We start from the raw sequence: 18,255 nt of genomic DNA, 5'->3' as shown, positions 1-18,255 counted from the left end.
AGAGGGGGGGGGAAAGCTTTTGAGTTCCAGGCAGTCCTGGTCTCTAGACATTGGTGTAATTCGTATTTGGCCTCAGTTTCCTCATCTGTAAACTGGGAAGAAGGCCCACGTCCAGGGGGCTGGGATTGTAGAGGCGGACGGCGCTGGTGCACGGGAGGTCAGCGCTCCCGGGGTCCCGCTTCCCCAAGGTTCCGGCTGCCGCGGGGCGCACGCACACCGCCCACGCGGCGCAGGAGCCAGAGAGACCGTGAGACCCGGCTCAGCGCCTCAGGCGAGCGTGCGAACGCGAGCTCGGAGGCGCGCAAGGGCGGGGCCCGCGAGGGCCGGGAGACGCCCGTTCGCTGTGGGCCAACCAGCGCCCGTCTCTGAACCGCCAATGAGGACGCACCTTACAGCCAAGGCCGGGTCGGGAGCGAGGCTGCGGCGAGTGCGGCGCTGACAGAGACGCGCGCGCCAGCCAGCTCGGACCCTGGGCCGCGGCCGCCATCACCGCCGCCCGCCCAGTCGCCCCTCAGCCGCTTCCCCTCGCCATGGAGGCGAGGCCGCCGCCGCCGCCGCGGAGCTCCGAGCCGCGGGCCGGGCGGCGGCCCTGAGGGCGTGTGGCGGGCCGAGACGCCGCCGCGGAGCCGCCGTCCTCGTTCCCAGCGGTCCCGCCCAGCGCCGGACTCGGTGAGTGCTCGCGGCCGCCGCCGCCCCGGTGGGCTCCGCAAGGGGGGGCGGCTCCCGGGCGCGGGTGGGAGGGGTCGCTGGCCGGAGCCCCAGGCCCTCTTTTCCGGGCAGAACCCATCAGGCGGCTCCAGTCGGACCCCGCGTCCTTGCGCTGTCCGTACGGGGGTCCCCGGAAACGTGCCGGACAGGGCGCCGACCCCTCTCGCCTGCCCGGGAACTTTGCGTGCGTCCTCCTGGGGCCAGGCCGGGGCGCTGCCATAGTTCATTCTGAAAGAAGAAACTTGGAACAGTGAGAACAGAATTTGCTCAGGTCCATTTAATGGGAAGAAAGAGAAAAACTCCCGGCATGAGAAAATTTGCTCTTGCGGAGACCAACTTTTCTTTCCTTTAACCACCGCCCCCCCCCCCCCCCGGCCCCTGGCCCAGGCGCCTCTCTTTTCCGCCCACTCCCAACTGTCGAGGCTGCTTAAGAAGGGAAATAGGGGCTCAGAGCCGCCCAGAATTCGGAATGAGCCAGTTGGGAATGCAGATCCCTTTCCTTTTTACTTTTGGTAAATAAAATAAAGAATATTGTTTTTTGGAAAATTGGTTCCTAATTGTATTTCCTGAAGATGAAAAAAATAATGGCAGAGCTGAGGCTTTTTTGTTTTGTTTTTTTTTTTTTTGAGCTCGGTGATGATGTTTGTAAGATTGGAAAAGAGGAATGTTCAAAGCCTCCTTAGGCGAGATAAATGTGTTCAGAAACCTTTACCTAGGGTGGGGATTCGTGCTCTAGAACCAGTCACATTTCCCAGGAGATGTCTTCATTGGCCACCTGCTTGCTCTTAAGGCAGCCTAGAACCAGAAGATGGTGGGGGAGGAGAGAACTGAGGGTGGAAGATGGGCGAACATCTTCCTGCCTGGCCACTCCTTCAAAAAACACAGATCTGATGCTGTCACTTGTTTACTTAAAAACTCCTCGCTCTCCCTCTTCCCGTGGGATGAATGAAGCCCAAAATGTCTTATCAAGTCATACAAGGCCGTGGACGATCTTGCCTCAATTTACTCTTAGCTTAATCCTTCAATTCTCCTTTCTCTCATCCCCAGCCATTCAGAGCTGCTTGACTGCCTCTTCACATGTTTGGATGCCTTTGCTTGTGTGATCCTTTTTCCTCCCCCACCCTTATCTGCCAAGCTCTACCTCTGTCTTTATTTTTATTTATTTTTTTTGTTTTTTAAAGATTTTATTTATTTATTTCAGACAGAGAGAATGAGATAGAGCATGAGAGGGGGGAGGGGCAGAGGGAGAAGCAGACTCCCTGTCGAGCAGGGAGCCGGATGCGGGACTCGATCCCGGGACTCCAGGATCATGACCTGAGCCGAAGGCAGTCGCTCAACCAACTGAGCCACCCAGGCGCCCTCTACCTCTGTCTTTAAAGGCCTTCTGATTTGAGAAGCTTCTTGAGGCCAGGAGCTGTGTCTTGTTTACCTTTCCATCTCCCATGCTAAGAGGATTCTTCCTCTCCATTGTCTTGTAGGTCCTATCCCATCTCTTCCCCTGTATGTCTCTTCTCTGTTTACCAGGTACCCACTTGCTGAGAGAATCTTTTCCTGAGTGTTTCCTGAAGGCCTGCTTGGAGTCTTTGGCACATCTTGGACGTTTAATATCTCAGATTTCTCATCTCCCGTGTCCATCTCACCCAGTCCCCATAAGTAGTCAGCGGGCAGGAACCGGCAGGTCTCCTATCACGATGGTCTCCAATCTGCTTGACTGTCTCTGAAAGCCTCAAAGCCCTGTGGTCTCTCTTCACCTCTGCCTGCCCCAAGTGGCCTGGCTAATAGATGCATTTTAAGGCATGTGGGATCCAGGAGGTTGTTCCTGGGTACCTTGTAGCCACTTGTTTACCATCTGGATGAAATTCAGAACCAGAAAAGCCAATCATCTGATTTAAGTAAAGGCGTTCATGTGCCTTCTATTTGCCAGGCGAAGTGCTTGGGATACAACATAAAAGCATGGAAGTCAAATCTTTACCTTTTAGGAGCTCACAGTCTAATGCAGGACAGGTGAATACAAATACCTCACAAGTGCCATGGGAATGTAATAATGATAATAACTATTGTCTTTTATTTGCCTTGTGAGAGACCGTGTAATAAATTCATTCCATGAATTATCTTATTTAATCCTTTGAACAGTCAAGGCTTTTTCCTATCTGACAAGGGTGGAAACTGAGGCCATATAGGGGGCACATGAGGGAATAGTCAGGATTTGAATCTTGGCCGTCTAGTTCCAGAACATCTGTCAGGCTGTACAGAGAGCATTCCTTTCCTGGGAGGGGGGCCTTTGGGTCACAGAGGATGCATATGAGTTTGTGTGTCATAGACAGGATATAGGAAAGAAGGAGTCCATTGTCCTTGGGGAACCGGGAGAAGTTAAAACAACTGGATTGGGTAGAGGGGAGAAGGGTGGGAGATGAGAGTAGGGTGAGCTTGCAGGGCTGTATGTGCTGTTTTCAAGTTTGGGCAGTGGAGAGCCACTGGAGGATTTTAAAGACAGAAACCTTGGGCTGACTAGGCTTTGGAAAAGTCATTTAGGGGCAGTGTGGGGCCAGAAGCTGATGCCCCTGCAATTTGGAGGAAATGCTGAGGCCCTACAGAGATGGAATCGTAGCCTCAGACTCAGAGGGAGGCCTTGAGAGAATCCTCAGTTTCAGGAAAAGATAAACACATGTGAGAAAACACTCCAGCAGAAAAGGGGCCGGGGTGGGGGGAGAAAGAGAAAACACTCCAGCAGTATAAAAGGGAACACAGAGGAAAATAAGTCTCCCTCTTACCCTGAACTCTCCAGAGATGACTGGAGTTTCGTTTCAGTGGCCTTACATAGACACTGTTCCTTTATAAACATGAGTCTACCTATCCATATTCCTCCCGCCATGGTACATACCAGTCACACCTTTTTCCTTTTTAACATATTTAGGAAATCATTCCATATTAGTAGATATAAAGCTGTTCATTCTTTCTGTTGACATTTTTTACTTTTTTCATTGTGGGGTTGCACCATAATTTGTAACTAGTCTTCAGGTTAAACCATATTTAAGTTTCCAGGTTTTTCTATTACAGTGTTACAATGGATGTTTTTGTACATAGTACTTTGTAAGGAGCTCATGTGTGAAGTTACCTGAACAATATATTTCTAGAAGTGAAATTACTGGGTTAAAGGATATATATGCATTTAAAATTTTCAAACCTATAGCCAAATCACCGCCCTTTCAAGGTGTTTGTATTAACTTAATCATTCTCCTCCCAAAAACTGTGAATGGGACTCAGTGGTTCTTCATCAGAGTATACATCAGGATCACCTGGGATGCTTTTTCGGCTATCATATGCCTACTTTTCTCTCACTAATCTCCTCCCATGTGATTTTAACTGATTTCTTTCAGTTTACAAAGGGAGACATTGAGGTTCAGAAGGATAAGTGACTTGTGTGACTTGTCAGTGTGGTGGTGGTGGTGGTTTTTTAAGCAGTTCTGATATTTGTATTTGCCCAGCACCTTTCATTGGAGGCACTCAATTGATTTGTAAACATTGTTGCATTATTTTTCTCCACCTTCATGTGGAAAAAGTGAGATGCAGGTGAAGTGTGAATTTGAGTTATAAGCAGGAAGCTGACCAAATACGGATCTTGTCTTTTTACTTCTAATGCAGTAACTAATGTTCCCAAATACCAGAGCTGAAGAAATGTCTTTTTAGTGAGTCTGAGTACAACAAAAATAGCACTATATAGCACTAACTTAATAAAACTGAACGGCAAACCCATAAATAACCCAACATTAAAATTTGTTTTATTTTTATTTACTTATTTTGTAGAGATTTATTTATTTATTTTAGAGAAAGAGAGAATGCAAGCGCATGAGCCAGAGGGGCAGAGGGAGTGGGAGAGATAATCTCAAGCAGACACCATGCTGAGTGTGGAGCATAATGTGGGGCTCAATCTCCATGACCCTGAGATCATGACCTGAGCCAAAACCAAGAGTCAGACGCTTAACCAACGAAGCCACCCAGGTGCCCCAGAATGTTTTTTTTTTTTTTTTTTAAGATTTTATTTATTTATTCATGAGAGAGAGAGAGAGAGAGAGAGAGAGGCAGAGGCAGAGGCAGGAGAAGCAGGCTCCCCGCAGAGCAGGGAGCCTGATGCGGGACTCGATCCCAGGACCCTGGGATCATGACCTGAGCTGAAGGCAGACGCTTAACCGACTGAGCCACCCAGGCGTCCCCCCCGAATTTGTTTTAATATATTCTCTGTAGGGACACCTGGCTGGCTTAGTCAGTAGAGCATGCAACTCTTGATCTTGGGGTCATGAGTTCATGCACCACGTTGGGTGTGGAGTTTACTTAAAAAAAGAAATATGTGGGGCGCCTGGGTGGCTCAGTTGTTAGGCATCTGCCTTCAGCTCAGGTCATGATCCCAGGGTCCTGGGATCGAGCCCCATATCGGGCTCCCTGCTCAGCGGGAAGCCTGCTTCTCCCTCTCCCACTCCCCCTGCTTGTGTTCCCTCTCTCGCTGTGTCTCTGTGTCTGTCAAATAAATAAATAAAATCTTAAAAAATATGTATATATATATTCTCTATAGAAAGGAGAATTTACTAAATGTAAAACTATATTTGCTTTTTTTCTTAAGTTTTAATTCCAGTTACATGTTATATTAGTTTCAGGTGTACAGTATAGTGATTGAGCACTTCATATGTCACTTGGTGCTCCTCACAACAAGTGGACTCCGTAATCCCCATCACCTATTTAGCCTGTCCCCCTGCCCAAACTATATTTATTTATTTATTTTTAAGTGGGCTCCACACCCAAGGTGGGGCTTGAACTGGAAGACCTTGAGATTGAGACACATATCCTACTGACTGAGCCAGCCAGGTGCCCCTGTATTTACTTTAAATTCACATCCATTTGTGTCAGTATACAGGCATAGCTTTTTTTTTTTTGTATTAATAATCAGTACATACAGAATATGATTGTTGTATTCTTTTTTTTTTCAATATTTTATTTATTTATTTGAGAGAGAGAGAATGAGAGAGAGCACATGAGAGGGGGGAGGGTCAGAGGGAGAAGCAGACTCCCTGCTGAGCAGGGAGCCCGATGCGGGACTCGATCCCGGGACTCCAGGATCATGACCTGAGCCGAAGGCAGTCGCTTAACCAACTGAGCCACCCAGGCGCCCTGATTGTTGTATTCTTGAATAGCATAAAATTTTTTTTTTTAAGATTTTATTTATTTATTTGACAGAGAGAGACACAGCGAGAGAGGGAACACAAGCAGGGGGAGAGGGAGAAGCAGACTTCCCACGGAGCAGGGAGCCCGATGCGGGGCTCGATCCCAGGACCCTGGGATCACGACCTGAGCCGAAGGCAGACGCTTAACGACTGAGCCACCCAGGTGCCCCTAGCATAAAATATTTTATATTTACTCATTTATGTATCTAATTTAAATCGCAGAATAGTAATCTGTGCACTGATAACTAGTTTGTACAGTCTTTTAAATTTTTTCCTTTATTTTATCCTTTTTACTATTATACTTTTTAAGATTTATTTATTTGAGAGTTAGTAGGCATGTACTGGCATGAGAAGGGAGGGGGGAAGGGGTAGAGGGAGAGAGAGAATCTTAAGCAGCCTCCATGCCCAGCATGTGAGCCATACCCAGGGCTTGATCCCCCAACCCATGAGATCATGACCTGAGCTGAAACCAAGAGTCAGGCACTTGACTGACTGTGCCACCCAGGTGTGTGTCTGTCCCCGCCAAATACTGTGTCAGTCTCACATGCTGGGCGTGGAGGCTGCTTAAGATTCTCTCTCTCCCTCTGCACAACCCCCGACCCCACCCTCTGCCTTAAGAAAATAACTAAATAAGGGGCGCCTGGGTGGCTCAGTCGTTAGACGTCTGCCTTCGGCTCAGGTCATGATCCCAGGGTCCTGGGATCGAGCCCCGCATCGGGCTCCCTGCTCAGCGGGGAACCTGCTTCTCCCTCTCCCACTCCCCCTGCTTGTGTTCCCTCTCTCACTGTGTCTCTCTCTGTCAAATAAATAAAATCTTTAAAAATAAATAAATAAATAAATAAATAAATAAAAAGATTGTATTTTTAAGTAATCTCTACACCCACCGTGGGGCTCGAACCCACAACCCTGAGATGAAGAGTTGCATACTCTACTGACTGAGCCATCTAGGTGCCCCATAAATGGTACTTTTGAGCATCCTTGCTCAAATACATCTTTTGGATTATTTTCTTGGACTCTTGCCCCTAAAATGGGTTCACTGACTCAGGTTACAGTTCCAGTGCCAAATTGCTATCTGGAAAGGTTGAACTAAGCTATAACACCATCAACAATTTATGTGGCCCTGTTTCCTGACAGTCCAGCCAGTACTGTTACAAACACAACCTAATATTTTATTCAACCGAAATATAATGGTACTTTGAATTAGGTTTAATTTATAGTATCCAAGAGTTACGTATCTAAAGGAAACTTGTTTTTGATGAAAGACATGGTTAATAGGTCAGAAATGTTGTGGAAATTTAGGATAAGATCATGTTGATATGAAATGTAAGACTAGATGTTCAACTGAAAATAGTAGACATTGTGCCAGGAGCTGGGGATATCCCAAAGTAACATGGATGTGATGTCTGTCCTTTCTCACTTGTGGGCTAATGCCAGAGAGGTTCGATGTTAGATAATACTTATGAAGTCCCTGAGCTGGGAAGGGGTTTGGTACCTAAGGGCATTGCTTCTCTAACTTAATGTTCACATGAACCATCTGGAGACCTTGTTAAAATGCCAAGTCCTGATTCAGTATGTCTGGGGCGGGACTTAGGATTCTGCATTACTAACCAGCTCCCTGGTGAGGCAGATGCTGCTGGTGGGTGGATCACATCTGGAGTAACAAGACCTAATTGAGACCTTGGTGAGTAAGAGGGGTAGTTCTCCACACTGGCTGCACTTTAGATTCACCTGGGGAACTTAAAAAATCAGGGATGCAAATACCCCACCTCCAGGTATTTTGATTTAATTGGTCTAAGGTGGGACCTGAGAATGTATAAATATTTTTAAGTCCCTAGGTGTTTCCCATATGCATCCAGGGTTGAGAACCACTGGACTAGAGAGAGGCAGGAGCCAGAGTTGAGGGCCCTGTATAAGATGCAGGGATTTTGGACTTTATCCTGAAGGCAGAGCTAAGCCATTATAGGATGATAAGGAGGAGAGTGAACTGATTGCAGTTGTAAAAGGCTCACTGTGTCTGCAATCTAGAGCGGTAGTTTTCAAAGTGAGGTAGATACGATGACTCACTGGGATGCTGGGGGAAATTTTAGAGCTTTTTATTTATCAAAAAAAAAAAAAGGTAAAACATTAAATTTAGGAATTGGGTCTGTAAGTCAGTGTTAACTGTGTTACTGTGAATTTTGGGTGTCCTGAAGGAAGAGAAGGGAGTTCTGCAGTGAGCAAGCACAGCCATAATCATACATTTCCTTTCAGTGTATTGCAACATTGGTAACAGTTTATATTACCTAGTTTGTTGTGGTTTTTTTTAAAATTAAACCTTCACAAAATGGACAAGTGGCTTAAAACAATTCCTGCAAAGAAACCAGTGACTGAAGAAATGCAAGCAGAAACAAACAATGGCGGAGCTGATCCTTGTTCAGCTCCTATTATAAACTGTCACTGAGCTATTAAATCAGTTTAAATAAGTCAGCTTTTATTACATTAGAAAGTATCAGGAAGCCTATTTGAAACATGCATTTACATCCTCTGTCATTAATAGGAATCTTAAGAGTGTGTAGAACCTTGTGATATAAAATAATAAAATACAAGGCTGTCATTAGTACCAGGGCATTTGAAAACTAAGCATATGGAGCATAAAGAGGACCTCAGCATTTTTCTCTTTCCAGTGATGTTTAAAGTCATAGGCTATTCAATCAGATGCTCTACACAATTTTACTAACCTAGTGATTAAAGTATATATATATTTTGAGGTTTCTTGTTCTTTTTTTTTTTTAAAGATGTATTTATTTGACAGAGAATGACACAGTGAGAGAAGGAACATAAGCAGGGGGAGTGGGAGAGGGAGAAGCAGGCTTCCCACGGAGCAGGGAGCCCCATACGGGGCTCAATCCCAGTACCCTGGGATCGTCACTGAGCTGAAGGCAGACACTTAACTGACTGAGCCACCCAGACGCCCCGAGGTTTCTTGTTCTTATAAAAGACAAAAAGGCACATACCATTGACAGGTTCTTCCTGATGCACCCCACCCCCTAAAAGGCTTGCTTTAAAAAAAGACTGCAAAACAATATGTCAAGAAGCCAAAATGCATTCCTTTTTCAGCAAATACTCTTGTATGAGGAATAGAAAATGTTGCTGAAGATTTGAACAATAATGGGACAAATTTTGCAGTGTGGGGGGTTTCTGTATACGTAGTTATAAAAGTATAGAAGCTTCTATCATGTCTTAGTATTTGCTAGATTTTCTTTTAATAACTAAATCCCCCCAAAATCACATCTTTTGTGAGCTACTGGAGGAAGGTTGTACTGGAGAAGATACATTCTTAATAGTAAATGACTGCCTTAATAACATTGCTTTGTGGAATAATTGTCTAAATGTGAACTACAGATAGACAGTTGCTTTGACTGAATAAAAGGATGAAATTCATTCACTGCCACTTAATGGATTATTGAGGCAGATTATCATATGTTGGCTATCTTGTAGTAAAGTAAAATTGATGTTATGCATTTTTCTTTTATAAGAAATTTGACTTTTTCTGTGTGTGCTACTTGGCAAATATTATTTGAAAAATTAATATCCTTAATCTGTCTCTTCAAGTGAAGTTATTTTAACTGACTGAAAAGTAACTGCTTTTTTTCTTATAAAGAAATATGCTGTGCAATAGCCTTTTCCTAGTAATTAAAAAATACTTTTATTGAAATATAATTTACATACCATAAATTCACCATTTAGGGGCACCTGGGTGGCTCCGTTGGTTAAGTGTCTGACTCTTGGTTTAGGCTCAGGTCATGACCTCAGGGTCATGAGATTGTGGCCCCCCCAGCTTGTGCGAGTGTGCTTGTTCACTCGTCTCTCTCAAATGAATAAATCTTAAATCACTCTTTTAAAATGTACAGTTCAGTGGTTTTTAGTATATTCTTGAAGTTGTGCAATCATCACCACTATCTAATTTCAGAACATTTTCATTATCCCAAGAGGAAATTCTGCACCCATTAGCTTCACTTCCCATTCAGTCCTTTCCCTAGCCTCTGGCAATCAGTTATCTTTCTGTCTCTGTGGATGTGCCTATTCTGGACATGTCATATAAATGGAATCCTTCAATATGTGGCTTTTACTTAGCATAATGTTTTTGGGGTTCATCCATGTTTTGGCATGTATCAGTACTTTATTGCTTTTTGTAGCTTAATAATATAATGTTCCGTTGTATGAATATACCAATTTTGTTATCCATAAATCAGTTAATGAACATTTGGGTTGTTTCCACTTTTTGCCTGTTATGAATAGTGCTGTCATGAACATGTACAAGTTCCTATGTGGATGGACATATGTTTTCGTTTCTCTTGGGTATATACCTAGGAATGGTACCTAGGAGGGTTAATGGTAATAACTGTTTAATTTGTAGAGGAGCTGCCAAAACTGTTTTCTAAAGCACCTGCATCGTTTTACAGTTCCCAACAGCAATGCACAAAAGTTCCAGTTTCTCCATATCATCAGCATACTTGTTACTCTTTTTTTTTTTAAGTAGGCTTCACGCCTACTTGGAACTCACAACCCCAAGATCAAGAGTCAAAAAGCACTCTCCACCATCTGAGCCAGCCAAGCGCCCCCTCTGTCTTTTTCATTTATAGCTGTCTTAGTGGGTGTGAAGTGGTATCTCATTGTGGTTTTGATTTGCATTTCCCCGATGACTCATGATCTCATTGTTACTTTGTTATACCTATAAAAACTCTCATAATTTTACACATGAAAAACTTGGAAACAAAAATTTGTTACCTGATAAAAATCTCCGGATGTATTTCTAAAAAAAATTCCAAGTGATCTAATGAAATAAAGTACCTAGACATTGATCATCAGTGGTTGCTAAAGCCATTAGGGAACTCTATAATAATAGAAGGATCAGACTGACAATCTTCTGATCAATCATGTTATCTCCAAAGTGGATACAACCAAACCTTATATTCCTTTAGTGTGATACAAAAGGAAAAAATATAACACCATTCATGAAATACTCTCTCCCCTACAAAATCAAACCTGACTCTTTTTTTTTTTTAGATTTTATTTATTTATTTGAGACAGAGAGAATGAGAGAGAGAGAGCATGAGAGGGGGGAGGGTCAGAGGGAGAAGCAGACTCCCTGCCGAGCAGGGAGCCCGATGCGGGACTCGATCCAGGGACTCCAGGATCATGACCTGAGCCGAAGGCAGTCGCTTAACCGACTGAGCCACTCAGGCGCCCTCAAACCTGACTCTTAATGGAACTTCTAGATCTAACTATGAGTTTACAGAATGTAATTAGAAAATCATAATGTGAGAAATTCTACAGAAGAACAAAGCCAGTTACTTCAAAATAAATGCACAAAAAATGGAGGAATTATTACAGATTAGAAAAGAGTAGACACCTATTCACTCAGTGTAATTAATGTGTAGACCTTGTTTAGATCCTGTTTCATACAGACCAACTGTAAAGAGATATTTATGAGGGGCGCCTGTCGGGCTCAGTCGGAAGAGTATCTGAATCTTGATCTTGGGGTCATGAGTTTGAGCCCCATGTGGGGTGTAGAAATTACTTAAATAAATCTTTAAAAAAAAAGACATATTTTTAAAGATTTTATTTATTTGTCAGAGAGAGAGAAAGAGAGAGCGAGCACAAGGAGGGGGGCAGCAGGCAGAAGGAGAAGCTGGTTCTGCACTGAGCAAGGAGCTTGATATGGAACTCGATCCCAGGACCCAGGGATCATGACCTGAGCCGAAAGCAGACACTTAATCGACTGAGCCACCCAGGCGTCCCTTAAAAAAAAAGGGGGGGGGGGCGCCTGGGTGGCTCAGTTGGTTGGGCGACTGCCTTCGGCTCAGGTCATGATCCTGGAGTCCCGGGATCGAGTCCCGCATCGGGCTCCCTGCTCGGCAGGGAGTCTGCTTCTCCCCCTGACCCTTCCCCCTCTCATGCTCTCTCTCTCTCTCTCATTCTCTCTCTCAAATAAATAAATAAAATCTTTAAAAAAAAAAAAGTATGAAACCATTGCGAATAATTTGAATATCATCTGTATATTAGGTGATTTTTTTCAAGATTTTTATTTATTTATTTGACAGAGAATGACACAGTGAGAGAAGGAACACAAGCAGGGGGAGTGGGAGAGGGAGAAGCAGGTTTCCCACGGAGCAAGGAGCCTGATGTGGGACTCGTTCCCAGGACCCTGGAATCATGACCTGAGCCAAAGGCAGACACTTAACGACTGAGCCACCCAGGCACCCTGTTAGGTGATTTTTAAACAATCACTTTAAAGTATGATAATATATTAAGAGGAATGATTCTTTGCTCTTAGAGATAAGTACTGAAGTATTTACCTCTCTCTCTGAAAAAAAATAATTCATTGTGTTTAGACGTTTATAGATACTTTATCATATATTGAGTTACTGAAGCTGGTTAATAGGCATAAAAGAGTTTATTATAGAGTTGGCACTTCTGTGTATGTTTCAAATTTTCCATAGTAAAAAGTTAAAATACTCCAAGTGAATAGTTTTAGTGGGTTTCAAATTCATTTGTTAGAAATTATGTGTTCTGATTAGTTTTCAAGAGTAATTTACATCAGGGAAGATGGACATTTGCCAGTCAGATTTATTTATTTATTTATTTATTTAATTTATTATTTTTTAAAGGTTTTATTTATTTGACAGAGAGAGACACAGTGAGAGAGGGAACACAAGCAGGGGGAGTGGGAGAGGGAGAAGCAGGCTTCCCACGGAGCAGGGAGCCCGATGCGGGGCTCGATCCCAGGACCCTGGGATCATGACCTGAGCCGAAGGCAGACGCTTAACGACTGAGCCACCCAGGCGCCCCTGCCAGTCAGATTTAAAGGAAAATGTTTGGGGTTGGATATGGTTGGATATCCATATCCATAATGGTTGGGGTTGGAAAACCCCATAAATACCGCGATTTAGTAAGCACTGCCATAGTGTTCCTTCCTTTTGATCCCATGTTTCTTTTTGACTATGATAGCCATTAAAACCAAGTATTGACTTGAGACCAACTTTTAGATTGCTCTGTTACAAAGTATTAGAATGAATTTTTTCAAGCATAGTGAGAAATATTTAATTATATGGGTCACACTAATATTTTAAAAATAAGTTTAATATTAATATATTAGTGATAGCAGTAGTTTTTATACTTACCATATACTTACCCATATAAAAACCATAATTGTGATCATTATTTTGTACTTTTGAAAATGAATGTTTTGTAGCATTCACATGTATTAGTACCTTTGTCATATTTATAGGTGAGCAGTTGTTGGGGGTGTGCACATGGATTGATTGGCTGTTTTGTAGTCAGAAGATTTGTCATTACTGTGGAGAATGAACTGGACAGGGCATAGAGAGTAATTTGGTGATTGTTAGAGCAGATTTGGCCAGGAATGGTGGTGGTCTGGACTGGTTTGGGGTCGGGGGAGTGGGGATGGAGATAGGTGGATAGTATTTTTTTTTTTAAAGATTTTATTTATTTATTTGAGACAGAGAGAATGAGAGAGAGAGAGCACATGAGAGGGGGGAGGGTCAGAGAGAGAAGCAGGCTCCCTGCCGAGCAGGGAGCCCGATGTGGGACTCGATCCAGGGACTCCAGGATCATGACCTGAGCCGAAAGCAGTCGCTTAACCAACTGAGCCACCCAGGCGCCCAGTATTTTTTTTTTTTTAAGAGAGATTTATTTATTTTAGAGAGAGAATCTCAAGGAGAGTCTGTGATGAACTCGGAGCTTGACGCAGGGCTCAATTTCATGACGATGAGATCATGACCCAAGCCAAAATCAAGAGTCAGACACTTAACTGACTGCACCACCCAGGCAGCCCAGGTGGATAGGTATGATTTAAGCATTAGAAATGTTAGTAGGGTTCCAGAACCCAGGCTTTTTAGGAGCGATGATTGTTAATGAACTGAGCTGCTGTGTGTGGGAAGAACTTGAGACCTGGTAGCTCTGAATTGGTGCAGGGAGTTCTCACACATTGATTGACAAGTAGCTTAACCAGCAATTAGCTTTCAAACATTGGTTGACCGGTGGCTTAATATAATGCTGTAAATACATTAATACTACCCGTTAATAAAGAGAATGTCTTCCATTGAAGTACCAGCAGTATTGTTACCAGAGCAATGTGGAATAGTTCCAGGACTTCAACTCTTCTAAAAGGAACTGGGGGAGGGGTGGCAGAGCTTTTATAGGGATGGTTCTGTTCTCCTGGTGGTCCTTTCCATGTCTCCAGTGATGTGAATGCTTTACCCACCTTTCAGGGAGTGAGGCCAGTCCCTCATTCAGGGCCTCTCTCTACTTTCTCTGTGAGACCACTGCTTTCCAGTGCTTCTTACTGCCCGCCTCAACCTGCTTATATGTTAACAGAGGCTAAATTCACAGTGACTTCCAGCTGGTGTTTCTCTCTTTTCTCAGTCTGGGATGCTAGCCTGCCCAGGGCTTTGCTACTAGTTGATAGAAGTCATAGAAGATTCTTTTTCTTCTTGTAGTTCGTACCCAGTTAGCAATAGTGGCTGTTGGCAGCAGTTGTGAACCTCTAAGGCGGTGATTCTCAATAGTGGCTGTCTATGGTGGAGAGGAGGCAAGTTTGAAAAAGCATTTTTTGAAAAAAGAAAAAACTTGGTTTTATATTTTTTAGTTAGTGTTTGTATTTTTAAATTTGGCTTCATTTAAAATCATGTATGCATTTGAATAATACATGTACATGTTAAAATATTCCAATATTTTTATTGTGTACTAAAAATATACAATAAAAGGTAATTCTTCCCCATCTTCTAAGTTCCCCTTTCCAGGGGGCATCCCCAAGTACTAGGAAACTTGTGAAGCCTTCCAGAAATAAGACACACCCATTCAATGTGTTTCTTTTCTAAGACTTATTTATTTTAGAGAGAGAGTGCGTGTGCCAGCGTGGGGGTGGGAAGGCAGAGGGGGAGAGAGAATCCTTAAGCAGACCCCCCACGATCATGGAGCTTGACACTGGATTTGATCCCAGAACCCCAAGATCATGACCTGAGCTGAAATCAAGAGTTAGCCGCTCAACCATCTGAGCCACCCAGGTGCCCTCCCCCCCCTTTTTAAAGATTTTATTCTTTGAGAGAGAGAGTACCTGAGTAGGGGGAAGGACAGAATCTTTTTTTTAAAGATTTTATTTATTTATTTGAGAGAGAGAGAATGAGAGACAGCACGAGAGGGAAGAGGGCAGAGGGAGAAGCAGACCCCCTGCTGAGCAGGGAGCCCGATGTGGGACTCGATCCCGGGACTCCAGGATCATGACCTGAACCAAAGGCAGTCGCTTAACCAACTGAGCCACCCAGGCGCCCTCTTTTTTTTTTTTTTTTAATAGATTTTATTTATTTGCCAGAGAGAGCACAAGCAGGGGGAGTGGCAGGCAGAGGGAGAAGCAGACTCCCCACTGAGCAATGAGCCTGACATGGGACTCGATCCCAGGACCCTGGAATCGTGACCCGAGCCAAAGGCAGGTGCCCAACCAACTGAGCCACCCAGGCATCCCGGGAGAAAGAATCTTAAGCAGACTCCACCCTGAGTGACAAACCATCTTGGGGCCTGATCTCGTGACCCTGAGGTCATGACCTGAGCTGAAACCGAGTCCAGTGCTTAACTGACTGAGCCACCCAGGTGCCCCCCTTACAATGTTTCTTAAGTTTGACATTTCAGTTAACATTAAAGGAGGGTATGAGCATTTTATGTTTATGAAAAGGGGTGTTAAAGCAGATTGGGATGTGCTGTTCTTACCTTTGGGTAAGGGGTGGTGGGGGTTATGTGGAGTTCAGTTGTTTCTCCAATGTTAGTGGGAGAGATTGCTTAATATTTATTCAGTTGCACTTAGTTTTCAAAGGTTCTGTTTTGAAGGCTATTGTAAAACAAGTAGTGGTTAACAGCAGCTCACTTTTCTGTTTTTTAACATCTGAGTGGGGCTTTTGTGCACAGAAAGGACTACTTAAAATTACTTGGGTTTAGGGGCACCTGGGTGGCTCAGTCATTGGGCCTCTGCCTTCGGCTCGGGTCGTGGTCCCCGGATCCTGGGATCGAGCCCCACATCGGGCTCCCTGCTTGGCGGGAAGCCTGTTTCTCCCTCTCCCACTCCCCTTGCTTGTGTTCCCTCTCTCCCTGTGTCTCTCTCCATCAAATAAATAAATAAAAATAAAATCTAAAAAAAAAAAGATTACTTGGGTTTAAATTAATATTCAACTTATTTAAGTGCCAAATTAAAAATTTAGTTTTCCTTTAGTCTTGTTATTGTACTTGTAAACATTATAATTTTTTAAGAAGATTTTATTTATTTGAGAGGGAGGGAGGGCATGAACAGGGGGAGGGGCAGAGGGAGAAGGACAAGCAAACTCCCAACTGAGCTGGGAGCCTGATGCCAGGCTCCATTCCAAGACCCCGAGATCATGACCTGAGCTGAAGTCAGACGCTTAACCTACTGAGCCACCCAGGCGTGCCATAAGCATTGTAATATTTGTATAGAAATAAGAGCAATAACTTGTACTCACTATTGAATTAATGTTAATTCAAGTTTAACAGGTTAAATTCTTCCATATTCCTTTGTTAGTAAATTAAATTTTCTTAGATGTTTAAAGTACATTTATACTCAAGCACAACTAGTCCTTGATAGTTCAGTTACCATCTTAACAAGCAGAATCTCCTTAAACACTTGAGCAATACTGAGAAATTAAACTTACAAATTTAGTAATGCACTCTCTTAAGACTTCCAGTGCTTTTCATTAGCTGAATCTTAATTATCCACATGTAAAAACCACATCCTAACTTAACCAAAAGTAACAGTACTGTGTGTTTGATATAGCTCTTCTTGTTGTTCATATCTTTTTCTTCCAGAGTTGTAATGTCATTTACCCAATAAAGAAGGAAATGGGAAAATGTAGAAGGGATGAGAGAGGGAAAAGACTGTGAAAATGTTATTAACTGTACATTTACTCTCTGAACTATCTTTCCAGAAGTTCTGTGACAGTGTCCTGGTTTTTCTCTACCTCTGTGGCCACTCCTCAGTTCCCTTAGGCCCTTCTTCTCTCTCTTTTTTTTTTAAAGCTTTTTTTTTTTTTAAGATTTTATTTGAGAGAGAGAGAAAGTGAGAGCGAGTGAGCACGAGCGGGGTGAGGGCAGAGGGAGAAGCAGACTCCATGCTGAGCAGGGAGCCCGACGCGGGACTCCATCCCAGGACACTGGGATCATGACCTGAGCCGAAGGCAGCCGCTTAACCAACTGAGCCACTCAGGCGCCCAGGCCCTTCTTCTCTGATCACTTTTGGACTTACCAAATATTTTCAGCCCTCTTGTGTTTCATCCTACATAATCTTCCTGGAGGCACATGCCTGTGCCCATGGTTTCAGCTTCCAGCTCCTTGCTAATTAGGAGAAAATTTGTCCTCAGCACAGACTGGATGATAGCCAACAACCTACTACTGGTTATCTCTATTGGGCTGTTTCCTAGGCACCAACAGGCTCAGAACTGCCCTCATCTTCCTTTAAATGTGTTATTTTTATATTCTCTATTTTGATGAGTTGTACAACCTAGTAACCCAGACCGGAAACTTGGATGATGATGTTCATCCGGTTAGTGGTGCATTCCTGTTTTACCTTCAGTATTTCTCAAATTTGTCTAATTTCTTCCATCCCTTCTGTCCCTTAGTTCAGGTTTTTTCTCACTGAGATGACTGCTGCAGGGTCCCTAGATGTCTACTCATTTTTACTTCCTTGTTCCAGGTCATTTACCACATTGCTACTAAGAGTACTTTTTTGACTTCCTTATCTAATCACAGCACTCTCCAGTTTAAAATCCTCTGGGTAAAATCCAAATGCCTTATGAGACCAAGCTTTTATAGTCCAACCCCTCTTAGCCTTTTAATCTTACCTTTTCCCTGTGCCCACTGTGCTATACTTCAGATCCTCTGCCTTTGGTTGGACTAACCGTCTCCCACTTTTATTAAACTCTTTATATAAGGAGCACCTCCTCCAGTGAGCATTATGTTACAGACTGCCCGACTCTGATCTATGTATAATCCTATGCTTATTTCTGTCAAGTCACTTACCATGTTATGTGATAATCTATACATTTATATTGTATAATCACATATTAGCACATGCAGGTTAATGTTCTTAGAACGATGTTGGTGGTTCAAAATGTGTAGTAATACGTAATTTTGCTGAGGCACAAGTTCATATTTACTTGTACCTTGAGTTTGGCAGCAAGTGAGTTCACTTAGCTCTTTTTTTTTTTTTTTTTAAAGATTTTATTTATTTATTTGACAGAGAGAGACACAGCGAGAGAGGGAACATAGGCAGGAG

General features: G+C 43.5%; 1 protein-coding gene across 6 annotated transcripts in view; it reads left to right on the top strand.

Annotated features, from left to right (window-relative positions):
• The first annotated feature begins 393 nt into the window (after positions 1–393).
• Positions 394–18,255, top strand: part of PTPRA (protein tyrosine phosphatase receptor type A) — a 166,870-nt gene continuing 149,008 nt past the window's right edge. For 3 of the 6 annotated variants that reach the window (XM_045885508.3, XM_045885507.3, XM_045885505.3), the window contains exon 1: positions 529–669. The gene's annotated coding sequence lies outside the window, so the exon portion shown is untranslated. Of the gene's footprint in view, positions 670–5,942; positions 6,085–18,255 lie in introns of those variants that run through there. The other 3 variants (XM_045885512.3, XM_045885506.3, XM_064572904.1) reach the window with 3 other exon arrangements.

This window comes from Mirounga angustirostris, unplaced genomic scaffold (assembly GCF_029215605.1).
Source record: "Mirounga angustirostris isolate CCGP_5_RB_7025 unplaced genomic scaffold, mMirAng1.0.hap1 SCAF_10, whole genome shotgun sequence".
Classification (NCBI taxonomy): domain Eukaryota; kingdom Metazoa; phylum Chordata; class Mammalia; order Carnivora; family Phocidae; genus Mirounga; species Mirounga angustirostris.
The sequence above is the reverse complement of the archived record's forward strand: the minus strand, read 5'-3'. Positions and strand labels throughout refer to the sequence as shown.